Here is a 19764-nt window from a genome sequence, read left to right on the forward strand (position 1 = left end):
TCGGCAAGTATATTGACTAACCGTACCTCTCCAACTCATACCCGGCTACCCTGACCAACCTACACTCCAGATGTGCCCACGTGGCTGTGGGTAGTGTTTATATCCATCCCCACCTCAGCCCCGAGGTCACTCCTTGTTTGTAGTGAGAACATCGTGACATTTTATCTCTATTTTTATTTAATGGTATTTGCTTTTTTTATTTCTGTTTTTTTGGTGTTTGGTTAATTTATTTCTGCTTTCTTTTTGGTGTTTCGTTAATTTAATTCTTGTGTTTCGTTTGGTGATTGGTTTGATTTAATTTGGTATTTTTGGTGGTTGTTTATTTTTAGGTTGCCCACCCATATTATATGGGCATGCTTTAACACTGTGCCAATCAATTGGTTTCTTTGCATTTATACTGTATTTTGTTTACAGTATGTCATGTGTTTTATTTTATGTCTGAATTTGTTAGCTTGCCCATTTATTGCTATAGTGGCAAAGCATGCCCATATTATAAGGGCATGCTTTACCACTGTGCCAATCAATGGGTAGTGGGGGTGGAGGGTGGGGGTAGTTGTCTTAGGGAGGGTGGTTAGGCCTTCCATGTGGGTCATGGCGGAGAGGGGTTAACCCCTTAATTACTATAGTGGTTACTAACCTGCTAAGGTGATTAAGGGGGAAGGGGCCATTAGATTGTATTTTTGATTGTTATGTTGCAGCCAACGAGGACACGGATGGTGATGAGGATGAGGACAGCCTTCATTCTGGCAGGGGTAAGTGCAAGTGTTATTTACTTATATGCTGGCTGGGTTATGTTTAATTTTAAATAGGAAAATGTACTATTATCCATATCTGGATAATAGTAATTTTGCCCTTTACCGTATTATATGTTTTAAGAGGGAGGGGAGAAGAGGGGGGGGGAGGGGCAGGGTTGTTGGAGGTACATGGAGTATATGGCTTGTGTATTGGTAGGTAGTAGGTATTTTAATATTTATTGGATGTAGAGGGTTTGGGTGAAGGGGTGTACTTGGCCAAGTGTGGGTGGTTAGGCCTACCAGGTGGGTCGTGGGGGGATAACCCCTTCCTTACAATAGCGGTTACCACCACTATGGTAATGAAGGGATTAACTCCTCCCACAACCTTCTCGATAGGCCTAACCACCCACCCTGGGCCAAGCACCCCCTTCACTCACCACCCTGTCCCCAATAAATCAGGTACTGTGCCATAACCCCTTCATTGCCTTAGCGGCTAGCCACTAAGGTAATGAAGCTGCTTTCATTTTATTTTCATACTAGTGTACCGGAGCAGGGGGTCTTCTGAGCAGAACCACATTGATTTTAGCCTCAGGGACCCCTACTTCCCGAGATATAGGCCCCATTATCGGGTGCCGATTCCCCCCGAAGAATTTAAATCCTCCGGTCACGTGACGCAGAGAACTTTAACATTGTGGGGATACCGGCACCCGTACCGGTACCTGCATAGTTTGTGTGTGTGTATAGAGCTGCAGTGTGTTTTGAGTGTGTGTGTGTGTTGAGCTGCAGAGGGGGTGTTTGTATGTACAAAGTGGGGCTGCAGAGTTTATGTGGAGGCTGCCCACTGTCTGTATTTATAGCGTGGGGGGCTGCAGTGTGTGTGTGTGTGTGTGTATATATATATATACTGCACCGACACACTTTATTCGAGCAAATACCCAGTATGTACCTGGCAGATACCTGGAATGCGCCGCTCCTCACCTCTGACAAGCCCCGTTGCGTTTGCCTTCCCAGCCTGGGTTCATGCCTGGCTGACGGGCGGCTGATCTGTTAAATGATGATTAGGATTTAATAGACTGCAATGCTTCGCGTGTCTACCATATGGCATAAATTCATGAATTGTAATGCAGTATATATATATATATACTGTGCAGTATTGCAGCCAGCGGGAATAAAATGCTTCAATCCCAGCTTAGAAAATACCTCAATGCACTCGGGCAGAAAACAGTCACAAACCTCAATACACCCGGGTATACCCGAATTCGTGGGACTAGCCAAGCTCGAATAAAGTGTGTCGCCAGTGTAGGTGGTTTAATGTATTTCCAATTTTATTTTATTAAAACAAATCTAGAAAACTATACAAAAGTATCTATATTATTTATGATAAAAAGCCTACATTTAGCCTACAATAGTAAAAATCCCTGCAGAATAGGGCATTTTTGGCCAGTAATGCCCTGTTCTTCAGGGATTATTACTTAAATACAATTTGATGTATTGTCATTGTAAGTCTGTGCCCGGGACATACTTGAAAATGAGAGGTAACTCCCAATGTACAGATGCAGCGGCCATTATTTTAGCACATCACAGCGCCGTTTTCGTGTGCGCTGCTGTACTCCACGCGGCATGAACGCGGCCAATCACCCCAGGCACATGTGTTTATCGCGGTTGCTTTGCTACAATTTCATGGGTTGTGTGCAATTAAATGCAATGAAATGAATGAATTGTAATGTGTACAGTACTGTGCTACTGTGCTACTGTGTCAATTTCAGGTGTTTAAAAGCCAAAACACTAAAATGCCATTTTCTGCACTTGCCTGCACTCGCGTCTTAAGGCGGTACGGTTAGAAGAAATCCCGCGCCATGACATGGGTTTTCCGAGGTATACACCGCGTGATTTGTTAAAATAATGGCTGCTGCATCTGTATTCTGTAATGGTAAAATATTTTATAAATAAAAAATAAAATTCATGCTGAATACTACTATTTTACTGTAGCATTATTTAGTTCTTTTTCTCTCTTGAAACATATAGGACAGAAGTATTAATATAATGCAGAACACTGGAAGCTCCTAAGAATCAGTCTGTGCGCAGTTTAAAGATAAGTATATACCTGTACAGCAGTAACAATCACAGATTGTTGAAACCACCACTGGAAGCTAATAATCTTTTCTAAATAGATTTAATGGATACAATGCAACAAACCCGATGTTTCAAACCCAAGGGGGACCTTCCTCAGGGGTGTCAAACACCATACTGTAAACCTAAGTATTTTTACCCAAAGAAAGACGCTAAGTGAAATGAGCTGGGATGCATAGAGGTAAGGGTCACTCAGTGTAGAAAAAAACCCTCATAAAAGTGGAACTGGGTGTCTGACATAAAGCAACATATCCATTAAAAAGAGCAGACATATAGAAAAAGAGAAATATATAGGTGCATGTATATTGATAATTTTTCATTTGCATCAATTTGTTCCATTGGCAAATGTATGTATCGAAATTTGTATTTGAGGTATCTGATTTTGATCTCATAAAAACATAATGGACACACTACAATACAGATCTAGTTAACGTTATTGCAACTATAAATATCGGCGTACACATCATGTACTGTAAAGATCCGACTGCCTGTTTTTGACTGCTTGCCATGGAAAATTTGTGACCATCTCGCAGTAACTTGTGAGATGGACCACAGCAGGGTGTAATTGCCCATCGTATTAACACAGCGGGGTCCCTGCATTTGAATGGGACTTGCAGCCCTGTTGGATTCATACAGTGTGAGTCCCGTTCAAATGCAGGACCCCCCCTGTGTTTATCTGATGGGCCATTATTCTGGCTAAAGAAATTAAAGAAATCTCGCAGCGTGCTGCAGAAATCTCGCAGCGTGCTGCAGAAATCTCGCAGCGTGGGATGGGTTTAAGTGCAAAATTCTCAAGACAAGCAGTCTAAAACTGGCTGTTGCAGCTGTAAGTCAAACTCATGAACAAAATAGTGCATTAGTATATCATGTTAATGGTTTCACAGTGTCTGACTCAAACCGATTGAAGTGCTTAATCACTCAGTCAAAAGGTAGCACTCTGAATCAGCAGTAATGTGCATGCGTTGTATTGTTAATGGCGGCCACTATGTAATCAGTACAGCATGTGATGTCATTTGTCCATACAGCTGTAGTATGCTGAGAGAAAGCAGTGGAGGAGCAAGTACAGTAGAGTATATTTCTATGCAGTGGTGACAAACAAATACAAGATTATTCAATGCTTGCATGACTTAACATGAATAATGTATGTTTACACTATTGAAAATTCTAGTACAATGAATATATCTAATGGATATACAAACCTACAGTATACAGTACTACTCACAGTATCCAAGCATGTTCGTGGTGGCCAAAAACCTGTCCAATCATTGACACGTCAGGCAGTTTTACAGGAGAGTACCTGAGCCTGCCCTCCCAATCGAAATGGATTTAGAAAAAAGCCAGGCATACATTGATAGTAGAGTTAATATTGAAGGAAAGTTTTAGGGTTATTTTCATGTGCTATTGTATATACCTGATCTTTTTAAATCTTTTAAAATCTTTTACATGTCTGTTCTTTTCAAAGTCTTCTCTTTGTTGATTGATTTTTCTTTTCTAACTTGATCAGTTTATGTAGTCTGTAACCCCAACCCTTCCTTCATTTTACCATACATTACTTTTTGGTGGGGGAGGTTGAATTAATTAATTTGTCATTGAATGACGCTCTCTTACTGTCATAAGGATCAATAAAAAGAAACATTGCACTTTTTTTGTACAGTAACGTTAGACTTTATTAAACAGAAGCAGCAAAATAAATAATTGTTTTGTAATAATTTGCTTTGTTATAAATACAGAGGTAGCAAGTCTTCGGTGCCACAGTCGCTCACAGTTTGCCCAATTAGAAAAGTATCCCTTTCTCGTATACAAGCCTATAGTATGTAACTGTTGCCCGGCCAATAAGAAAATTTTTAACGAAAATGTAGGAATGAATATTATAGAATTTCAGTAGATGCATGGGGGGTTTAAAATATGAACAGGGATGTAAATGAACAGAAGAGAGCGGCTCAGGCTTGTGCTTAACTGGAGCGTGGGGAAAAGATTGAAGATGTCATCTTTACTGATGAAGTCTTAGAGAGGTTCTCTTGAATAGTGTTCAGAAACCATAAACACCTTTCAATAAAGTCAAAGCATCCCCTGAAGGTGCATGTCTGGGGATCCATCTCATGCTGGGGAGTGCACTCTGTTATAATATTTGAAGGTACAGTACTGTACGCATACTGTACATTTTGCACTTAATTAACAAAGTTGAGAAGTACAATTTTCTACTATTCTGTAGCTTAACATGTAACTTTTTATTTTTCTCTCAGGCATTTTGTACATTCAGTATTTTCAGGATGTCATCATCACCCAGGCTTTAGCACCCTACATTACTGAATATTTCCAATCTGGTCACTGTTTAACAATGACCCTAAACACAGTGTAGGAGAGAACAATAAATTGGTCACGCACACCCCCGGAGTCCTCTAACATAAATCCCATAGAAATGGTTTGGACCTCTCCTAAACGATACATACAGTAGGTGCATTGACATGCCGTAATCTAAAAAGGAGCTTTTGATGGTTATTCCATCAATATTTGAGGGAATGCTCAACACAAACTTTATGTAATAATTACATTGACACTATATACTAAGTGATACCGTTTTTTGTTGAAAAGAATGGGAAGTTACTGCACTGTAGGTATTTTTTTAACCACTAAACAGTAATAATAGTTCCAGCACTCACTGACTAGTAGAATGAATCTCAAGAGTAGGCAATTGCCAAATCAAAAAAAGATATTTAATGTCAACACCAGTCAAATCCACAGAGCGATGTGACCAACACAAAAGAGTCTAAAATACATACTGCAAAAAAACATAGTATGCAAAAAACAGAATATCACACAATGGGAGGTGGGGGTGGGGTGGAGGAAGAAACAAGGGGGGGGGGGGCAAAAAATGGGGATAATCAGGGGGGCAACGTTTTGGGAACAAACCCCTTCCTCAGGCCTGTTCCCTCAGGACCCCAAAAGGGGACACAGAGGTACTTCCCTTCCCCAAAGCCCCAACACAATGAAACAGCAACCCTAGCAGATTAAGCACACAACGCACCTCTAAGTAATCAATCTAAGAGTATGACAAAGAAAAAATAGAGAGAATATAACTAGTGTGAAATCAGACCATAGGGTATAAGACATCTAGCATAATCATAAGCACTTCTCCTCTCCTGCTGCAAGGGTGACTGCTCATATTTTTTAACCACTCTTTTAATAAATGTTTCACTTTATTATATCAAGTCCTCTGGAGTGCCGTTATATTCTACCTTTTCTGGATGAACCACTTATACTACTGGCAGCAAAGGCACAGGTGCAAGGCGTGCACCCACAGCAGTATCCATGAAGTCACGTGAGTGCATCTTTCTCTTTCTACATGTAGTATATATGGAACAGTCTATGAAATTGCAATCTTGACATTTTGTTTACTGTGCATGTGTGCCTCTTCACTATTCCAGTGCAACTGTTTTCTGTATGTACATATATTTTGTTGTCTGTACACAGCTCTTAGCTGTGCGCATTAGACTAAAGGGGAAAGCAGCTTAGGCTATTTCTCTAAGTGGCAAGAAATTATTTGTTTGATGGGGGAGGGAGTAATGTGTTCTCATGTAGTACATTGTTTAATCAATGGTGCTTGAGATGTGGGCAATTAAGGGATGGAGAGGGTCTTGTAACCATCCTGCAGACTGCTGATTGAGGGAGGGAGAGGTACAACTATGGATGCCATTGTAATGTGCTATTTTGTATCATAGTTACATAGTAGATGAGGTTGAAAAAAGACATATGTCCAATGAGTTCCAGCTAAGTTAAATTTAAATGACAGATACTGATCCTACTTATCCTATATTTCTATCTACATTATTTTGATCCCAAAGAAGACAAACAAAAAACTCAAGTGAAACATTATACAATGATGTCTCATAAGGGGAAAAAAAAATTCCATCCTGACTCCAATAATAGTGTAAGGATGTGGTAGGAACTTCATATGTGTGTTCAGTTGGTGTTAGTACTCTGTTCAGTGAGAGGCCTGTGGAGTGTCTGCAACAGTGTTGCAGTGTGTCAGAGCAGAGTCAGACAGGCAGTGGCTGATGCAATAGCTGTGTGTCTGTGCAGATTAAGGCAGAGAGGCTCCGTGGAGAAACTACAACTCCCATGAGCTCCTGGGCAGTCACCTGATGTAAAGAACCAATCAGAAGGCTAGGATGATGGGAGCAGGAAAGGGAAGCATGGGGGAGAGACCACGCTAGTCAGAGGAGATCTGGACGGAGCTGAAGGAGGTAGTGTGAGTGCAGGGGGTCCGTGACCCACCTGCATAGGCCAGCTATCCCCTCAGGCCCATAGGAGCATCCCCTGAGTCACAGTAGGCTGCTGTACTGCAGGGACGTCCTGTAGTGGAAGTGATTGTCACCCTACTATACATTAGTTAGGGACAAAGCACAGAGTTGTGGCCGGTTGCAGTCATCTGGGACCAGACGGCTGGACACCGCGACATCTGGAGGTCAAGGGTCGGAGGCATCGGATCCTTTCTGAAGAGGTACCGGTCACCGCCGTGACCGGAAGGTATTGTAACAACAAGTGCACCAACACCGATCATCAGGCGCTGATCCCGCCTTAGGCTAAACTCTTTAGGGACACTAGCGAGTGGCTAGAGGACTGAGCCTATACCACCTAATACAATAGAAGGACAATACTCTATAAGAGCGTGGCTGAGCTACTATTGTACAGGACAATATTCCCTAGAGTTGTGGCCGAGCCACTATAGTATAAATACCGTAGCAGTTATAACGGTGTTAGGTATTGCTGCCAAGACAAGCATTATAGTATAAGAATATGTTATGTGTGATGTCATATAGACTATAAGGTATGATTGCATAGTAAAACTTGGTTGCACGCACTGTGGTGGTATGTTTCTTGCCCAGGGGAATCTTGCATAACGGGGATCCTGGGTAAGTGGAGGCGCTGTGCTAGAATAGTTACCCCAGGCTCCCAGCTAGCGGAGGCTCAGATCTCCTGGAGCTGCAGGTTGTGTACAGTGACCAGTAGTCCTTTTGGGAGGCGTCAGAAAAAGGGCTACAATAGCAATCAAATGTCTCTCTGGAGCAGCATCCCTCCCATGTTTACTTATTATCCCTGTATACCTTTCCTTTCTTAAAAGATGCCCAGTCCTTTTTTTGAAGATATCTATTGTAACTGCCACCACAGTTTATATGGGTAATCATTTTTCCATTTTAACTACCATTACTGTAAAGAACCAATTTCCTTTGCTGTTGGTGGTGACATCTGCTTTCCTCCAACTTTAAGGGATGCACCTGTGTCTTTTGTACTGCCCTTGTAATGAATAGTTCAATTGAAATACCCAAAATATATTTGTATATAGTTATATCCCCTCTTAGATGCCTGTATTCTAATGTAAACAAATCAAATGTATTTATTATTTGGTTGCTCTTTTCTGCACTTTTTATTGTTTCATCCTGTCTTTTTGGAGTGGTGCCCCAAACGGTTCTCTTTTTTCAAGGTGTGGTCTTACTTATGCTTTATTCAGTGGTATATTTATGCTTACTTCCTTTCCATCCATACCCTGTTTAATCCCTATCATCTTTTTATCCACTAGTATTATAACACATATTATCCCCTTTTATACAGTACCTATAGATAACTTTCTATTTGGCCAATAAGTTCTAATAAAGTCTTAAAACAGATGTAGTAAAATGTTCTGTCCCTGGGACAGTGACAAGGAGCGAGATTACAGCTGCATGAGCACTTTGTTCACCTCGGCTCATCCGCGGGTCGGCTGCATACCGACCAGGGTCAACCGGCAGAATTATTTGTGGGGCTTATTTATGTAATTGAAAAAAAAATGGGAGAACAAACCCCCTGCGATGCTAACCAGAAAATGTCCATGTATATAGATGTTCAAAGTGTAGCACATAAACAACTCTTGATCTTGCTAAATAGACAGCTTAAGTAACCCGTTTGAAACAATGTCCCACGAAGTCAACCACATAAAATACACCACTTTGTATGCATGTTCAACAGCCTTGCACGTCAGGTAGATCTTATATGAACTAGCAATGGTGTGCTTGTAACTTGATTGCTGTTGATATCAAAGCCCAAGACAAGTATATAAGCCTATGTAGATGTAATGGTTACTCACTCATTACGCCGTGGGACTCTGGGTGCTGTCAGCTTGCTCATACCAGGTAAGATCAATGTGAAAAAAAGGGGTTTGAACGGCGGTGCATCTGCCTTAGGAGGAATGTACAGACCGGACTGCTGTCTTCTCTGTACATAAAGATTTATTTAGAGCCACATTAAAAGTAGCAGGAGAAAACTCTCATGCGTTTCGTTCGGTCCACCGCACTTTTTCAAAGAGTAAAACACACTGACAAGTAAGTAACATAAATACCCATAATGCCTCTCTTTCCGTGACGTATCGGCACTTTAAACCAATGAGGAGAAAGCACAACCCACCGCTGTTAAATCAGTAACCTTCTCATAATCTAAACTGCAGGTGGTTGAATACAACACAGAGCGGAGAAATCATGGGCACAATTTAAAACAGAAAACACCATTAGATTAGGGAAAATACAATCACAAAACATGTGAAAACCCACATTATAGAAACAATATTAAATCATTGCATAGTCCTAAGTCTAACATTATACACATATTTATGTAATTGCAATTAAATATGTGTCCTGCATATGGTACGCTGAATATCTGTCCCTATGCTCGTGTATTTGCTGTCTACAATGACACACGAGTTTGTATACAATATGCTGTACAATGTGACAATGTCACTAGAAAAGGTCTAGAATGTCTTCAAACCCTTTATTATTATTAAGATCAGTCTGATTAATACGCCACCCTACAGAGCCCAGCCTGGGAGTTACAGCGGAAGTACAGGGACCAGATGGAGAGCGTCTGGGTGGTAGTTTTCCCTACCAGAATGTGTGTGTTAGAATTGGACCTACAGTACTCTAATAATTGCATAAAAAAATGTTTTGTGTATTTATTTACAAAAGATATATACAATATACTGTTGTATTTAAACTGCCTATTAGCTCCTATTACAAGGAGCAGGGACAGCCTATTTGGCATATCTATGGGACGAGGGCAATGACCTCTCGCAGTGGCTAGAGGAGGGGGAAAGCAATTATGAAGGGCCGGATGGGCACTGGTGGATTCTCTACACTGATCCAAAACCTGAAGGTGAACCACCACCTGAACTACAGGATTGACTCCTACAACTACAACTATGTTCATATGCGTTCCATAGAAAACGCATGCACACAGACACAGGAGTGAGCATAGTGTAATTCATGCATTTATTTCTTCTCTATTATTAATGTCACTATCTCATAATTATTTTACAGGTGAAACTTTATAAGAGACAGCCAGAAGAAGATATTGGTTGAAGAAGATTGTATTATTGTAAAAATATTGAGGAAAATTATTTATTGTAAATATAAAAAAAATAAAAAAATATCATACTTAAAAAAAACTTTAGTCATCAGAAGTTTTTTTCTATGGGAAAAAGTGGTGGGTTACATTGAAATGAATGGGATATCCTACCATATCATGAAACGAATGGGCATTATGCCCTACATGGGCATTTAGGTTAAAGACACACACTAGTACAGTAGTGATGCCTATCATTACTGCAGAGTACTATGGCAACCGTTAAACTTAGTTTTTCCAGCTGTGGTACAGTAATGAGCACGGATCCGCAACATGCAAATAATTGCCAGGGCTTTGCACTTGGTTTTGTGCGGCACTGAAAACAGTAAATCTTACTACATGTACAGTACATCTGTACAATATACTACTAATAGCAAACTTAATAACCCCATGCACTGCAATGACAAGCTGTACTAACTGCTATGGTAAACAAGTTGCTAATCCCTAGTTCTCCCCTCCTCCGAGGAGAACATGAACCCTTACACATGTATGCCGTATACTGTACATGAATTGGTTATTAACCGCTTCAGTGTCAGTGAGGCAATCAACACACTTTAAAAGAGAACATATTGTACAGTACATGTACTTGTTTAAAAGAGAAAAACAAGTATTAGATATATATTTTTTAATTATTTAAAGGGTTTGTGATAAATAAAAAAAATACAAGGCCGGCAACTCTTCCTAATATTAGAAGATAGCGTACTGTAAAATAGTTAACTTCTGTGAAGAAAACAAAATGTTAATTTTGCCACAGTACTGTACATATAATTTATTTATTTTTACAAGAAAATTGAAACTTTTTCATACCTAATATCACTAATGATACTAATCATATAAATCAGTTGTTATGGCTTAACAACTGATTTCCTTTAAAGTTAATCACATGGATATTCATTTTGATTCCAGTTATATTGACATTAAGAGAAAAGGACATACTACAGCGGATTATTAATAGCACAGTTTACAGATTTCAAATAAGACAAATCAGAAAAAGGAGAGGCTTTTCAGGATAATTTATTGTTGGCCTTGTTCCTTAAAATAATAAAACATCTGCCGTGTCAAATTCCTGTTTCAATGCTTGTTTTATTTGTATAGGTTTAATGTCAGCAGATGTAAAGGTGCTAAATCTGTTACTCACACATTCAGTTGCAATCTTCTAATTTTCCTGCATGCCCATCTCTATCTTTTTATCCAAATGTCTCTGCTAATTTACAGTATGTACTGCACCGACACACTTTATTCGAGCAAATACCCAGTATGTACCTGGCAGATACCTGGAATGCGCCGCTCTTCACCTTTGACAAGCCCCGTTGCGTTTGCCTTCCCAGCCTGGGTTCATGCCTGGCTGACGGGCGGCTGATCTGTTAAATGATAATGATTAGGATTTAATAGGCTGCAATGCTTCGCGTGTCTACCAGATGGCATAAATTCATGAATTGTAATGCAGTATATATATATATACTGTGCAGTATTGCAGCCAGCAGGAATAAAATGCTTCAATCCCTGCCTGAAAATACCTCAATGCACTCGGGCAGAAAACAGTCACAAACCTCAATACACCCGGGTATACCCGAATTCGTGGGACTAGCCGAGCTCGAATAAAGTGTGTCGCCAGTGTATGTTTGTACAGGTGTGCCGACGAGTATTCTAAAACTTGCCTTGTAAAATCTGGGGCTATCACCAAAAAGACCCAGGTACATGCTGGGTACATGCTGCAACATTTCAGTGACATTTCTGCAGACAGACTAATGGCCCATCGGATTAACACAGTGGGGGTCCCTGGCAGTCCCATTCAAACTGAAACTTATCTGGGGCTATCACCAACAAGACCAACAAACTGAATGGGACTGCTAGGGACCCCTTCCTGTGTTAATCCGATGGGCCATTAGTCTGTCTGCAGAAATGTCACTGAAATGTTGCAGCATGTATCCAGCATGTACCTGGGTCTTGTTGGTGATAGCCCCAGATACGTTTTAGAATACTTGTGAGTCAGCTGCGAGCAGCCGAAAAAAGATCAGGGGACACAGACACAATCCGCAAGAACTATGCGCCAGTAAATGCTGCCATATCTGTACCTATCCTGAATGCAGAACACAGTTCAGGAGCGTCCTGCACGGCAGAGGAAGCTGACAAATTATACTGCTACAATTTTAAGCTATTTTGAATTACATTTAGATACAGTCAGACTCTGTGACCTACGGTTGTGTTATTTATTAATTACTAAACACATTGTTCTGAATCAGTCACTCAATGCTAAACACAAAATACCATGGTGGCCCTCTCATATAAAACTAACCAATTAAGTGAAAAACAGCAACATTGCAAAAGTGCAAAGTGTTAAAAACCACAAAGTGATACAGAGTATGCTGGGTGCAGTAAATTATCCAACCCAAGTGATATGAATAACTTTCACTAAAGTGAAGTGACTTTAGTGCAATCTGCAATAAAAGTGCAAGTATAAGTATATAGAGAAATATTATAAATTCCAAAAACATCCTCCACTCAACCTTCTATTAAGAAACAGTTCCACAGTTTCTTTAAACAGTATTCATCCAGAAAAAAAACAAGTGAGCAAAGGATGACATTAGGCATTTTAGAAAGAAGAGAAAATGAGACACAATAAGATAATACCATTGAGATTCCCATAAAAAATATCCATAACCTGCAATGTTATACTCACAAACTTCCAGACAAAATAAGGCACCTCACAATCAGAATTATATGTGGTTCTATTTGTGTATTATGATTTATTAACAATATTTTATATATACAGTTTTCTTTTTACACCAGCATGGAGGCAAAGACGCCGTCATCCACTATCTTTGCCGTGCAGGGATTGATATCTACAATGCTGATATTGTCTGCTACATTGTAAGTAGCTATCTAACATTGAGCCTATAAAACCAGTAATACTGTACTTAAGTAATAATCCCCGAAGAACACGGCATTACTGGCCAATAATGCCCTGTTCTGATGGGATTATTACTATTATAGGCTAAATGTAGACTTTTTTCATAAATAATAGACACTTTGGGGCCTATGCAGAGAGCAGCACTATTTCGAAATTCGCCATTTTTTGGAGAAAATCGCGCAGAAAGCAGCAGAAAATGGCGAGTTCCGAAAAACGCGCCAATTTTTCTTTTCTATTTGTAAAACTCGCCTCGCGGCTGGCGAGAACCTCAATCTCGCCAGTTTTAAAAATATCCTAATGCAGAGAGGCGCGAACGGCATCTAGCGGCTGTAAAATGGCGCGATTGTCTCCGTTGTGCCTCGCCAGAAAAAACTGCCGCTCGCGGCCATTGCAAAGGGAAAAAAAAAGGCGCGAATTTGTTTTAACACATTTCTGAAGCGCGCATCTCGCCAATTTAAACTCGCCACACGCATCCATGTTAAACATAGCAGAATTCGCACTTTTCTGCATATGGAGATTAAAACTCTCCAAAAAAGCTACTTTTTAATAAATTCGCCAATTTTAAAATTCGCTGCTCTCTGCATAGGCCCCTTTGTATAGTTATATAGATTTTTTTATTAAAATAAAATGGTCACTACATGAATCCACCTCTATATACTCTTACACTGCAGATATCTATATCCACACACTGCCGCCCCCTCTGTGTACACACACACACACACACACACACACACAGAAAACACAGCAGATCTACACATACACAAACTGCTGCCACACACATGCACGCACGCACGCACACACACACACACAGCACCTCTACACACACATACACACACTGGAGCTCTACACACACAACACAGCACCTCTACACTCACAACACAGCACCTCTACACACACAACACAGCACCTCTACACACACAACACAGCACCTCTACACACAACACAACACAACACAGCACCTCTACACACAACACAGCACCTCTACAGCACACATACACAGCTGCTGCTACACTCATAAACACTGCTGATGCTGCTGCTGACACACACACACACACACACACACACACACACACACACACACACACACACACACACACACACACACACACACACAGCCAGAAACAAACTGCAGACAGACACTCACTTGCTTTGCAGACTTTCTCTCTCCCCCACCCCACAAATTCAACTGAATCTGCTCAGTTCACGGAGCAAGGGGGAGGAGTCAACCCGTTGCTGATACTTCCTAACCAATCCTCTGCCCTGTCTCAGAGCTGATCCTACTTTTAGACCAATCCCCTGCCCTGTCTCAGCTGTTCTGAAAGCTGATTGGCTTGAAATAATCACATTGAAATCAACACTTTGCAAGCAGCTAAAATTCCGGGCATTACTGATTGGATAATGCCCGGAATTTTAACCAATCAGAGGGCAGGAATTTCAATAATGCCCGGAATTTGACTGCATTAGCCTATAATTCACTATATTGGTACTCTTTCAATCATTTTGTAGGTTCCTACCATCTTGGGACTGTGAATCATCTTCCAATCATTACCTATCTATTACTATGTCCACATAGTCTGTTCAGTCAGACATACCACTACACATTATCTAACATTGCGCCTGTGTATATTTCAATTTGTATCTATTTCTGGTTTGTGTATAAAACCTGTGACATTGTGGCAGCATATTTAGACATATTTCCATTGTATTATTAGGCTATTGTTACAATTGTTATAATTGCGCATCACATTTCCCTATATAGAGGTAGCTGTATTGTGTTAGCTGAGCTTAATAATAAAAAACGAATAGACGATATCGTTCGGTGGGTAACGAAATGCTTTAATTTGTGCGAACATTCGAAATACACCGATCTCTTCTTTCGGCGATGTTACAATGAATAAAGCACAAAAGGTTTTACTTAAAAACAGTGATCCTGGAATGTATCTGTGACTAAAGCCTATCCCTCCCCCTGTGCAGTATGCGATTTATGACTTAAGGTGTTAAATGGTCCCTGAATGTTAGTGATGTAACAGTATGTGTGCTCACAGTGTATACAGCGCTTTACAAAAGGTGTGTGTGGAGTTGGGGTGTAAACCAATGGTTTGGGTAGGTGTAGAAATGTAAGAGGGTGTTGCACTACTATTAATGTGTGTAGATACTATGTGGTCCCTATTGGTATATAGGGATAGATTTACATTGTACATATGTATGGGTAAGAGACAGCTGTGTGTGCAATCAGATAGTGTCGTATGTATAGACATGGCCTTTAACACTCATGGGAAGAGAGTTCTCTTGTGTCAGGGTAGTGACTCATGAAGCTGTGGACTCGGTTTAGGCCACCGCTAAGTGTCCCGAACAGTTGCATAAATTTGTATTCATGCATCTGTCTAATGCAGATCTAAATACTATTAAGGGGCACTATCACTGGTGTTTTGGTAAAAAAAAAATGTGTTTTGGTTCTAAACATTTTTCGTGTTTCTGTTTTGCTGAAACTCAATTTGTTTTGGTTTTGGATTTGGAAAAGAATTATGGCAAAAACTCAAAATATCCAGATAAATGCTAAAATTACATCGCAAAGCATTTAAAAAAGTTTAAAATTTGTATAACATAATACATACAACTACATTAGTAATCTTACATATTAAACTGAAAAAAAAAAACTGAAACAAAAAATAAACTCACCCCCTCTGACCCCAATAAACATTACAATATGTACTACCCACCAATACACAACCCACCCACCCCCTGTGTCCAACATTAAAAATATTTTTTATTTTTTATGACCAGGATTGATACCAGAGGATATCTAGATACCCACGGGAACCACCTGAGGACCCCCAGACACCGGTTGGGACCACCCGAGGACCCCATGGGGCCCCTGGACACCCACGGGGACCCCCTGGAAGCCCCCGGACACCTGTAGGGAACACCTGAGGACCCCACCGGCCCCTGGTATTAATCCGGTGCAGAAAAAATAAAAACACATTTTTATGTGGGGACACAGTAGGTGGGTGGGTTGTGTATTGGTGGGTAGAACATATTGTAATGTTTATTGGGGCAGAGGCGGTGAGTGAAGGCCAAGTGCTCCCTTCACTCACCACCTCTGCCCCCAATAAACCTGCTATTGTGCCTTAACCCCTTCATTGCCTTAGCTGCTTGCCACTAAGGTAATGAAGCTGCTTACATTTTATTTTTATTTATAGTGTGCATCAAGCAGTGGTCTTCTGAGCTGAACAAAGTTGATTTCGGCCGCAGGGATCCCCTACTTTCCGAGATACAGGCCCCGGTATGGGGTGCCGTTATCCCTCTACTTTGTTTAGATCCCACGTGGATTTTAATATGATGGGGATACCGGCACCCTGTACCGGGGCCTGTAACTCGGGAAGTAGGTGGTCCCCGAGGCTGAAATAACTTTGTTTAGCTCAGGAGACACCCTGCTCATGCACACTATGAATACAAATAAAATGTAAGCAGCTTCATTACTGTAGCAGCTATCTACTAAGGTAATGATTTTTTATTTGGGGAGGGGGGTGTTTGATACTAGTGCGCATGAGCAGGGGGTCTTCTGAGCTGAACAAAGTTGATTTCAGGCTTGGGGACCCGCTACTTCCGAGATACAGGCCCTGTTATAGGGTGCCTGTATCCCTCTGCTTTGTTTAGATCCCACGGTCACGTGACCCACAGGATTTTTAATGGGGATACCGGCACCCCATAACGGGGCCTGTATCTCGGGAAGTAGGGCGTCCCCAGACCTGAAATCAATGTGGTTCAGCTCCGGAGACCCCCTGCTACAATACTGCGCCTGTTAGAGGCGCGCAGTTAGAGTGACTGATTCAGCCTATCTCTTACTGCGCGTCTCTTACAGACAGGTAGACCCCCGTAGGATTAGCACAGCAGGGACCCCTGCTGTGTTAATCCATTGGGCCATTAGTCTGCTGCGGCACATTTTGAGAGAATTTCTGGGAAATCTCAAAAACCAATTCGGTAAAGGATCAGATAACGGGCCGCTTCATGTGTACATATATAAATTAATGGAACAGCTATTTCCAATTGCTTTAACCCAAGTGTAAGAGGACATGTGCAGAGGTATGCAATGGAGACTTTTTTAAGGTGAAATTAAATAAGGCTTTTATTGCGCCTGTTTCTTTAACACAAGAAAATCATCCAAACATATGCAAATAAGGGGTCAAACAAAGTTTCTGTTCCACTTGGGAGTATTTCTAGTGAAACCTATGCAGTCCACAACTCCCTTTAGATTAGCATGTCTCCCAGCCCCAAACATATATCTTGATATGTGCAGATATACAAAAAGTCTTATAAAGGAAAGTATTATCTGTTTCTTGAAGTTGGAGGGAAAGTCTTCTCTGTTCCTGTGTTGCTGCCTTTTCCTCAGGCTATATCAGCATTCAGGTTTAGAGGTGCTTTCCCCTGTGTCTTGCTGGCAACCTCTTCTGGTAGCTCAAGACATCTGTTCATATGGTCAGTCCCACAACTTGTGAGACTCAGGAACAATCTCACTTCCTGTCTCAAAGGCAGGCTTTTCTAACAAATCTAATCAGCCAGGTGGTGTTGGTTAATTGACTGCCAGCAATTAACCACCACACTGCTGGATTAGAGGAACAAACCTGAACAGGGATAACTCCCCTGTTACATACCTCCCCTGTTTGTGGGAAGCTCGGGCTTGCTACGGCCAAAGCCCAGCCTTCCACTCTCATTCGAGATAACTCTGTGACTTGAATGAGAGTGGATGGAGGAAGAGAACCCTCAGTCCCGCTGGGATTAGATCCCTTTCTCCAGTTTATTCGTGTCTCCTCCCGAAGGTGATTGAGATCAGCACTCAGTCGCTCGAGGAAGACTTTTTCCAAGTATAGTCTTTTTACTGCGTGTGCGGTCATGAGATTTCCCTTGCGTCGGGTGCTCCTCTTATTGTAGGCAGACTGTATGGCAACAGTTGCAGAGCGTTTAAAAACAGCCCTTTGAGGTTTCCGCTCTTGAAGCTGTCTCTCTGCACTTTTTCCACTCAATGGAGTTGCTAGTTCAGCTTCTTTGGGATTGAGTTGCAATTCCACATCCACTTCCAGAGAATGTCCCATCTTTTCAGCTTCATCAGCTAAGGATTCTTCTGGTTTTGATTCAGCACGTGTACCTTTTTTTGTTGCCTGTTGTGTGGCTGAAGGTTTTGCTAGTGCTTGTTTAGGTGGTTCAAATTTTGCAACCTTGTTTTTCAGACGAGCGGTATTCTCAGCTCTAACTGCACCCCTGTCTTCATGGGTTTTTGTGGCTGTGGGATACTGACGCTTGGTCAGGGTCAATACTTGTCCTTGTAGAACTGTAATCTCATCCGTGAGAGATCCCTGTTTTTTGAGTGCATCTTGCAAGTCTCTTCTCAGGGAATTTATCTGCACACTTTGCTTTCTCTGAGCTTGCTTCCACATTTTCATTGTATTGTGACGCACTGTGAATTTCTTTGCTCGGGCCACAGTTACTTGTCTCAGTTTCTGGACCTTCTTGTTCTCCCTCTTGTGCCGAGTCACCTGGGCTCTAAGCTTGGCCTCTAGCGATGCTTTTGTAATGCTCAGGGTAGCTTTCAGTTTCTCATGCTGCTTTGCGGGGACATACTGGGTAATCAGACGTTCCTTCAGCACTTGTACTTCTTTATCAGCCTGCAGATTGTCTTCCTGCAGAGTTTGCTGCTTCACCTCGGCCTTCTGGAGGTGCGTACGCAGACCTTGCAGTTGGTTCTGCAGTCGGTGCTCTGCTTCAAACTTCTCAACTTCCAAAAGTTTATTTATTTCTTTAGGCTCGTGCAGCTTTTCATTCTTTTCCTTGAAGAGGTCTGTCAAATGAGAATTTTCTTCTTTCAGTCTTAAATTTTCTCTTTTTGCAATCTCTGTAATTTTCAGGGCCTCCATGTATCCCTCCTTCCATTTACGCACATCTGCTTTGAGAATGATAGTCTCCTGGCGGGAGACTTCCATATCTAGATTGAGGGTCTGAAGTTACTTCAGAGAGATTTTGAGATTCATATTAAGACTGAGGTTACTTTTTGTGAGATGTCCAGCTCCTCAGTGAGACTGTGAAATTCCTTTTTAGAGACATCCAGTTTTGTGTGGCAGGTGCCGATCTTGTGGTGTGAGGCATCCAGTGCTGTGCGGAGTGTATGAACCTCCTTCTGGGATACGTCCACCTCTGTCCGGACACTGTTGACCTCTTGTTGTGAGGCATTCAGTTCTAGGCGAAGACCGTGAACCTCTTGCTGAAAGACTGTAATCTCCTTCAGTGCCTCCTCATACTTCTGCTTCAGCTTAGCCATCATTTTATCGGATTGGCTCTGCTTTTCCACCATAGTGGCTTTTGTAGTGTTTGAAGCATCTAGATCAGTCTTGAGATTGTCCAATTCTGTCCTGGCCAAAGAGTAAATTGTGAGCACATCTTTCTGTAGCTTCACGTTATTTTTCTGTAGCTCTGTGTAATCATCTTTCTTTTGTTTCAGTTGTTCACAGGGCATATCACAGTCATGCCTGGCATTTTTCAGGGCATCTTCAGGGCTGGTCAAGGGATCGA

Source organism: Ascaphus truei, chromosome 3 (genome assembly GCF_040206685.1).
Source record: "Ascaphus truei isolate aAscTru1 chromosome 3, aAscTru1.hap1, whole genome shotgun sequence".
NCBI classification, from domain to species: domain Eukaryota; kingdom Metazoa; phylum Chordata; class Amphibia; order Anura; family Ascaphidae; genus Ascaphus; species Ascaphus truei.